The 8,405-nt window shown below is 38.5% G+C and overlaps 1 long non-coding RNA gene across 1 annotated transcript; it reads right to left on the bottom strand.

Moving 5' to 3' along the window:
* Window positions 1–251: 251 nt before the first annotated feature.
* Window positions 252–7,263, bottom strand: LOC123383863. The gene is made up of 3 exons (XR_006594172.1): window positions 6,487–7,263; window positions 4,253–4,354; window positions 252–2,579 (listed from the first exon to the last, which is right to left on the bottom strand). It is a non-coding gene; the product is annotated as an uncharacterized LOC123383863 (long non-coding RNA).
* Between the last annotated feature and the right edge of the window lie 1,142 nt (window positions 7,264–8,405).

Genomic DNA, 8,405 nt, shown 5'->3' with positions numbered 1-8,405 from the left:
GGGGGGTGGATTTTTTGTTTGTTTACTTATTTTGCTAATTGTTTTATAACTATAACAAACTAGTATGAAAAAAAAAAAAGGAAAGAGGGAAGGGGAAAAAAAAAACAAACTAGTACAGAGAATGCCCTGTACAAAGCAACATAATAAGGTCCAGAGGTCAAAGTGTTTTCTTAGCAAGGATGATGATTTCATTCTCTGGTATTTGGAATTTAGGCTGCAGTCCTTATTTTAGATTGATCACAACAAACATGACACAGTCCAAGCTTTTTACTAGGTTTGAACAGGTGAATGACCACTTGTCCCAGGTAGAAGCAGATACAGTGTTTGGTTTCGTGTATCACTTACTCTCTCCAGTTCTCCTCATGGTGCACTGCCAGAATGGGATGTACTTCTTGTCAAACTCCATCTCCGCATAGGTTGCAAGATCGTCTGTGCTGTACTGCTCCGGCAAGTCCTGTTGCACATCCTCTGACATATCTGCATTTTTCATCATGCCTTTTTTTTATCCCACATGGTTACAGTGGAGCAGAGGCTGGCTGACTCCAATCATCTCCTGGAAAGTTGATTTTTTTTTTTTTTTGGATTTAGTTTTGCTCATCACACTTGGAAAATACTTTGTCCAATATTATGCTCAGCAGAACAATTAGTGATTCCAGACTCAAGATACTGAATTCCAATTACACTTCCACTCTAATCACATGGAAACTCTAACTGTCCATTTTCTCCAAGCCAAAGCAACAAGTGGGACAAAAAAAATTGTGTAATACCATTTGCCTTCCTAATGGCTTTGTGCATGCCATGGGGTTTGAAAGCCTGTTGAAGCATCATCTTTCTGGTGCTTAAGTTAGCAACTACAGAGTCTGTTAGCCAACCCATGGCCTCTAACATCGTAATGGGCAGCAGCTACATATCTAACAGTCATTCTCTTTTCCCATTCTCACTGATCTAGATCAGGTTTCATTATTCCCATTCATTATTTCAAACTTTAATGTTCATACGAATCACCTAGGGATTTTGTTAAAATGCAGATTCCGATTCCGTAGGTCTGGGGCCAGGCTTGAGAGTCTATTTCCCATAATCTCTCAGATGGTGCTGATGACGAAGGTCCGGGAAGCATACATTGCCCAGAAGGATCATAGACAATGTTACAATCTCTGGCTCAAGGATCACTTGGGCTCTTCTTACTACTCAGTGTTGTTTTATTTCACTCGCTTTAGTTTCTTCTCCCATTCTTCTCCTGAACTATTCCAAAAGTCTTGAGCTACATTTCACCAGCTCCCCTGAAACAACCATAAATCTAAGCATATGTCTTCCTCTTTCCCTGAAAGAACAGAAATTTATAGAGGTCTACGGTGAAAGTATCTTCCTCCAGATAAGACTTGCTTTGGCTTTTGCCTTTTACCTGGAGGCCACTTTAATATTGGAGAGATGAAATTTGAGACTGTTTTCTGCAGAACTTAGGCAATTTGAAGAAAGAAGTGATACCTTTCCAGTTCACCCTTGCCCTGTAGCCCTTTTGTGTTCCAGCTTATTATTTGGGGAGGATCTCATGTCAGACCCTTCACTGTTTGCAGACTCTGGGTTTTTATTTCCGTCCTCCTTGCTCACTGAGGCTGTTTGAAGGAGAGTTGAATTTTTTTCCAAATCAGCAAATGCTCTCAGTGCAGAAGCAGCTTGCAGGTTCTCATCTTCCTTCACTGTATTTTCAGCTCTAATTCACACTAATATTCCTTTGAATGCATTTTGACCAATTTCTTTGTTCTTTTCGGTAAGAAGTCTTGTCCAAATCAGCTAGCTTGCTATTTTTGATAGTAAGAAATGTGTAATTACCTTTTAAAATATCTGTGTCCCCCTACTACACTATACACTCATTTCACGAACAGGAACTGAGTCTCCTTTGTATATCACTGTATTTCTAGCATGCACACATAGTGGGTGCTAAGGACGGTTGCTGAATGAAGGAAGCCTCAGCCTGGAGACCATCTCTGGCTGGTAAGGCAGGCACGCAGGTGGGCAAGAGAGATGATTCCAAGATGGGCTTGTAGGTCCCCTAAAGCAAATTGGTGATCTAAAAGGTATGGCCTTGCTTCTGGTGCCTGTCAGTTCATCTTTCCTCAGGATGCATTTGAGAATGGAATGAAACCCATAAGATGACAAGAAAGAAACTGTATTGTTCTCTTCAGAAGGGGGCTTTCCTCCTTGGAAAATCTATTAGCTTCTGTTTTAGTCTTTAAGTTTGTATGATTAAAAATAGCTACCACTTCCTGTCAAGAATGGCAAAGAAATCCATAAAAGACCATGGTTATCTACTTTGGAGTATCATTTAGTAGATTGATACAATTACTCTTTTTTCTTTGCAGAGCTGAGATTTTGAACCTGTGGTTGGTAGGTCTTTGGTCTTATGGATGATGAGCATAACATGTGTGAAAAATAAAACTTCTCTGGTGGCAGGTGTAAATGACTCAAGAGTATGCTGGAGTCTGGCTCATTGATTCATTTCTACAGGTTAACCATTTGTAAAACAGACCTATGATTGTTGCAGTGTTGTATGGCTGTTGGTTTTCAAAAGTTTGAGATCCCTGCAATAAATGAAAAACATGAAGTATTATTATTATAGGCAGGTTATGGACCATCTGCCAAGAGCAGACACTGATCTTTTTACATGAGCTGTAAGTCGGATGGGGGAAGACATGGGAAGCCTCAGGCAGGATTATATAAAATCCTTTCCATCCTCCGCTTACTCATCAATAATTAACCTGGCAAATCTAGAGCTTGGATGGAATAAAATTAAACATTCCCCAAATGGCTCCTGAAATGGTGAACATAAAATTCTTGCCGTCTGATTTGAAGTCAAAGCATCTAGCCCTAACTGCAAATAAAACATGATAAATTGATAATGATAAAGACAATTTATTATTAAATCCTACTATAAAATCCAAATAATGAGAAGTGCTTTCATTATATTTTTTTCAATATCCTTATTTATTTTTATTCTCTTTGGCTGCCTGGAATATTTCTTGGACAAAGGACCAAATGCCATTTTCCACTTATTATACTTTTGGGTTAGCTTGTTAAAGAAAGTATATGTACTTCCAGTATACTAAGTGTATTATCCAAGTTCTGACAGTGGCCATAGGATATACCACCCCATGAGTCTATGCGCTCTTTAGCAGGAACTATCTTTTACAATTAGAAATGGAAGATAGTTTAAGAGAGGAAAGCAGTCGGTATAAGATTCAGGTTGGGTGAGGTTTGAATTCTCTCTTGTTATTTGCTGGTTAAAAGACCTTAAGAAATTGAAATAACTTTCCTGAATCTCTATATTTTCACTTATAAAATGGACAAAACAATAGTTACATAATAAAACTTTCAGAAGGATTAATGGAGATCAAAACATATATAAGATACTTAACAGAGTACCTTGGTGATACATTAAATATATAATATTTATGAGTTAAAAATTGTATCATTATAGGATTCCTTCACCTCAATGAAGGCCTTCCCTTATTTCTCATTTATAGAAGTTCCCCACAAAATAACCTAATGTCTGTTTTGCATTATTCACATTTTTAACCTGAAGACATCTCATTAAGTAATGCATTTGATGTCTGTTGGTTGGGCATTCACTCTGTGCACTAGATACTGATGGGACGCAAGAGAAATAAAAACATTGTTGCATTACTTGAAAAACTCAGTTCTGAAACAGTTCACCAAAGAAAGGAAGACTATATGTAAAAAAATGCCAAATGAGTAAGATTTTCAAATAATGATTGAGAACAGTAGCAGCTTCACAATAGGAAAAGGTCTTCTGATAGTGAATGGGTTTGGCCAGGGGAAATGCATAGATGGACCGGGGTGAGGGGACAATCTTGCCAGATTGAGGAAAAAAGGAAACTGGAGAAAAACTGAGTATGGCATTTTCAAGGGTCACTGAAGCACCCAGATTTACCTGTCTCATGTCTTGCTATTTCAAAAGAAAAGTGGAATCGGGATCACTGATGTGGAAAGGATAAGGAGGGAATGTATTTTATTGGTGTTACTTTCTCCTGTATAGAAGTATCTCTGTAATATATATGTTTCCTCCTCCCTCACTCACAAACTGTCCCAGGGAAGGTGGTCTTAGGTTGAAAGGCAGAATTCCATACGTGGTCATTGAGGAAACTCTCCCAATGGAATCCACCCAATGGTTCTGCCATCTTCAATCCATATAAACCCTAGTCTCCATCTTTGTCACCCATGGAGGTGTACATACCAGAATTCCTTTGGTTGGTCCCGGAAGTAGCATACTTATATCGGGTGGAGCTGGATCACAGGGCCACATAGAACTGCAAGAGAAGCTGGCAACTGTGTGTAGCTACTTGTCCCAAAGAGGAGAAAAGTGATGTTAGTGAAGAATTAGGATTATCCATTCTAATATGATATATAAATCCATCCACACATGTACTATATCCTGTTACTATTTTTTTCTTAATCATGTCTTTTCCATGTGTCCTAAAATCCCCTTGGTTTTAGTTTAGCACATTTGGGTAAACATGTCCTGAATTCGCGTTCTTCAGTAGGAGGCTCTTATTCTTCTAGATTCACCCCTTCAGTCTTCTTGATTAGAGTGATTTTATGTCTTCTTTTCTTTGATTTGCTGTGCTTCTCTAAATCTATTCCACGTTTTTCAAAATGCAGTGACCAGAATTGCATACCATAGTCCAAATGCAGATAGGCTACCATTTTTGAAGAGTAAATCTGTGACTTTGCTTTTTTCTTAAAAAAATAATTTCTGATGATGGCAACTATGTTGCTGATGCCTTCGGCTTCAGCTTCAAAGAAAAGTCTACATGGATTCCCAAGTGCCTCTTTCTTGTCTTTAGTCTTGTAATGCTGACACTAAAATCTTCTATCCTTTCAAAGTAGTACTTCTCACCCCAAGCTCTATAATACAATCATCTGGGGAGCTTTAAAAATACAAATGCCACGCCCTTCCATCAAGATTTTGATATAATTTGTCTGAGATGAGGGCCAACTATTGATCCTTTTCAAAATATCTATAGATAAACATAATATTCTCTCAGGGTTTTGACTTATTATTGAAAGAGTAACTTGTGAATTTTTCCAATTACACTTGAGATATCCCTATTGAAATTCATCTGTTCTTGCTTTGCTTGCAGACAGACAAGAGCAAAACTTTCTAAAGATTTATCCCATGAGCTTGGAATTAGCATATGGGAAAATTATGGGACTTCTGAAAGCCATTACAGACTTTACACTTCAGCCCATATGATAATAATGACTGAACCACAGATGTTAAAAATCCTTGTCTTCCAGCTCCCGTGCATATACATCGTATGTACCTTGCCTATATTTTTAATGTATATCAAGTCGGATATAAATCTCTGCTTCTCTTTCTGTGCCACTCCTCACCTCTCTCCTCCCTCAAAGAATCTATAATGCGTAAATTCCTTAGTAATGTAAATTTTCCTGAAATTTGCATGAGGGAGACGGAGCTGGGCTTTCCATTGCACAATCTACAGGAACCACCTAGAATCCTCAGGGACAGGTCAGTCCTGCAAAGGCCCCTATGCCACATCACCACTAGAGGGTAGCAGTGAGGACATTTCTAATTCCCATTTCCACAAGTAAGCAGCATCAGGTTCCTTTCATCCCTTATACATTTCTCTACTTTTGACTTCGAACCCATGCTACTCAACCCATTCAAGTTGCTCTCTTTATTCTGAAATACAGAGCAATTCAGATAAAGCCCTAACTTCTCAAGATGTCTGAGCTCCAGTCCATCACCAGGCTAGGTAAAACTGAGTATCCTCTAGCTGATGTGATTCTGACTCCTTTGAAGGATAATGTGAATATTAACAGGTTTTACTAGATAGATATTAAAGTCACTGTTATATAATGTATACTTTTTGTATCATATTTTTTAAAAAATCTTAAAAATATTTTTGAACCTCTAATCCCAAGGATCTGTAAATTGTTACTCTAGCCACCATCTTGAGTAGGACCTTAAGAATGCCTCCTCTCCCAGAAGTTTCTCAAATAAATACATTGGTCTTTCTCAGAAACATTCTCATGCATAAATTTTTCATCTTTTTATATAACTTTATATTTGGATAGCATTACATAGTTGAAAAATGATCTTCCCATATATTTTCTTGTTTGAGCCTTTCACGAAACAAGTACGTAAGTATTCAGCATAATTGGGCTCTTTCCCATTTATAGTTTAGAAGGGTGGTATTTGGAAATTTTGAACAAATAACTCAAGTCCATCTGGACAGTAAATGGGAAAATAGTCACTAGAAGCAAAAGACTGAAAAGGGAATTTTGAAAGATTATGCATAATCATAATGTGTAAAAACTGGAATATCAGTTAAATGACTAAAACCCCCAAAAGTTAGTGACTTAAAATCAGACAATAATTACTATAATAACTATTACTCTATTTCCTGATTCTCTCGGCTGATTGGGCAGTTCTCCTGGTCTCACCTGGCTCAGTGATGTGACTGTAGCCAGCAGATATGCTCTCTGAGGCAGGGAGGGTTCTCCAGCGGGACTCATCAAGGCCTCAGCTGGGATCACTGGAGACTGGGGCAGCTGGGCTCCTCTCTTCATGGAGTCTCACCTCCTGAGCTTCTTTAGATTATGGTGGTCTCTGAGCATGAAGAGGGCTATATAGGAAGGCTAGCCTAGCAAGTTACATGCCTCTCCCACTACATTCTCTTGATAAAAATAAGATAGGTGTTCAGCTCCAGTCTAAGGGTGAGGAAACAGTATCTCTTGATGGGAAGCATGGCAGTCCCACTTTAAAGGGCAGTGGACACAGGGAGGTGTGATTCATCTAGGACAAGTATTGTAACAATCTGCCACAACTGTACTGCTATGTTTCTTGGTTCAAAAGTGCATTCACATCTTTTTCTAATGTAAGTATGACAAGAGCCCAGAGAGGTAGTATATATTATTGTCTCCATTTTTACAGTTGAGGAGCCCCACATTCTAAAAAGCTAGTGACTCGCTAACCCAAATAGATGTAAGATGGCAGAGCTGCTGGGACTTAAAGTCAGACATTGTCAACCAAAACATCATGTAAGTAGGACGTGCATACATGTCTCCATTTTCCAAAGAGTAGGGAGTAGGTTCTGAATTCTAAAGTCTATTTATGAAACAGGTGAATACATAATGCTGAATCATCTATGTTATAACATCATGACTTGTTGGTAATTTTCAACTTAAAAAGTAGTAGTGTAAAGTGGCATAGTAACTAAATTTATTTCATTTTATTTATTTATTTGTTTACTTACTTATTGAGGTTTATTTATTTTGAGAGACAGAGTGAGCAGGGGAGGGGCAGAGAGAGAGAGAGAGAGAGAGAGAATCTCAAGTGGAGCTGGAACTCAGGAACCATGAGATCAGGACTGGAGCTGAAACCAAGAGTCAGATGCTTAAGTGACTGGCCACCCAGGTGCCTCTATTTTATTTTTGAGAGAGAGAGAGAGAGAGAGAGAGAGAGAGAGAGAGAGAGCGCGCATGAGCACCAGCGAGCATATGCGGGATGGGCAGAGTGAGAAGGAGAGTCTTAAGCAGACTCCAGGCCCAGTGCAGAGACCAGTGAGGGGCTCCGTCTCATCATCACGAAATCATGACCTGAGCCAAAATCTAGAGTCAGCTGCTTAACTCATTGAGCCATCCAGGTGCCCCTATTCATAATATTTTATACATCCTGTACCCATAGGAACATATTTTAAGTACAATTAACTTTTTCTTTTGTTTTAAATTATATTTTGCTGTAGAATATGTATAAAAGGGGAAACAAACAAACAAAAAAAACCCACAACTGCCTGATAGTCCAGATGTCACAATTCAAAAATAAATTTATCAAACTTTGTTCTAAAATACTTCTCATGTGTTTTTTTTCCTCAAAATTGAGAAGCCAGTTCATAATCAACTATAATCTCACTTGAATTTCCTCCACTGTAGCTGCAAATCTCATTTTAAAGAAAAGCTAACAAAAAATGGCTTAGAGCTGCAATTGAGAAGCAGATCAACCACAGTGAAAAATGAAGTTGGTCCTTAAACCACTGCAGGTTCTTGCTCCACTAAATTAACACAATCTTCTCTTACCTTCCACTAGAGAAGGAACATTAAAAAAAAGGTATGTACCTATATAAAAATGTCAGACTGTCTATATTTACACAAACATGAATATATACATCCATGCATACACTAAAATGCATGGTCTTTTAAATTTTTTTATTTCAACGTTTATTTATTTTTGGGACAGAGAGAGACAGAGCATGAACGGGGGAGGGACAGAGAGAGAGGGAGACAGAATCGGAAACAGGTTCCAGGCTCTGAGCCATCAGCCCAGAGCCCGATGCGGGGCTCGAACTCACGGACCGCGAGATCGT

The sequence above is a fragment of the Felis catus genome, chromosome A2, assembly GCF_018350175.1.
Source record: "Felis catus isolate Fca126 chromosome A2, F.catus_Fca126_mat1.0, whole genome shotgun sequence".
In the NCBI taxonomy this organism is placed as follows: domain Eukaryota; kingdom Metazoa; phylum Chordata; class Mammalia; order Carnivora; family Felidae; genus Felis; species Felis catus.
Note: the sequence above shows the minus strand (reverse complement) of the source record. Positions and strands in the feature narration are given on the sequence as shown.